Consider the following 1334-nt stretch of genomic DNA (forward strand, 5'->3'; position numbering starts at 1 on the left):
TCTATCTAATATCTATCTATCTCATATCTATCTATCCATCTCCTCTCTATCTATCTATCTATCTATCTATCTATCTATCTCATATTTATCTATCTATCTATCTATCTATCTATCTATCTATCTATCTATCTATCTATCTATCTATCTATCTATCTATCTATCTATCTATCTATCTATCTATCTATCTATCTATCTCAGATCTATCTATCTATCTATCTATCTCATATCTATCTATCTATCTATCTATCTATCTAATATCTATCTATCTATCTCAGATCTATCTATCTAGAAATAAAAAAATGAGCAGCAACTTCATGACACTGACACGTCTAAACGATCAATTGACACTATGATCAACAAATTTAAAACACGTGGTTACCCCCAACGTCTACTTAATGAACATCGCTCTAAAATCCATTCAGTTGAGAGAGACACACTCCTTACACAAAAACACCTAAGATCAGACAGGAACGCATATCGTTCATTTCCACATATACTGATGAGAGCGAACAAATAGCTAATGTTATTCGCCGCCACTGGCCCATGTTGGGCGACTGCCTTAAACATATACCTGAATTTACTAAACCTCCGCTATTCTCGCATTGTAGGTCTGACAACCTGAGGGACAAGCCTGTGAAGACTGATCTGGGCCCCCAGAGAGTGAGTATACAGCCATTCCTCAAACTGCCCAAATTGGGATCTTTTCCTTGTCTGAAATGTGTCAATTGCAGACTCATAAACAAAGGCTCAACCCTTACACATCCCACTACCAATAAGATTCATGATATTCGACAATTTCTCACATGTGACAGCGACTTTGTTATTTATGTTCTCCAGTGTCCCTGTAAACTACTTTAGGTCGGTGAAACTACAACTACCTCAAAACCAGACTCAACCAACACAGCAACACTATCCGGAAAACGAGGTTGGACTTACCCGTGTCTAAACATTTTTCTGATATGGGGCATAATGAAAACCAGTTGAGGTTTTGGCTACTTGACCACATCCCTCCCCTTAGAAGAGGGGGTAATAGGTCCAAATTACTTACAATCCGTGAGCTCCAATGGATTAACAGACTCAATTCACTTAAACCTAACGGCTTAAATGTAGTTTTTGCTTTAGGTAGACTGGTCTAGGTTTCCTTCCTTGGGTTTCAAGCTTGACGTTGCCTTCATTTTATGATTTTATTTTCCTTTTCTCGTAAAACGCCTGAATTACGTCCGTAAATAGGGCGTGTGAACATACCCTAATGATTGGTCTCCTGATAGGAACCTGCATTTGATGTCCATCACATGTCACATTAAAGCATTGTCATATGCCACCCTTGGTTTCCT

This window comes from Rhinoderma darwinii, chromosome 5, assembly GCF_050947455.1.
Source record: "Rhinoderma darwinii isolate aRhiDar2 chromosome 5, aRhiDar2.hap1, whole genome shotgun sequence".
Taxonomy (NCBI): domain Eukaryota; kingdom Metazoa; phylum Chordata; class Amphibia; order Anura; family Rhinodermatidae; genus Rhinoderma; species Rhinoderma darwinii.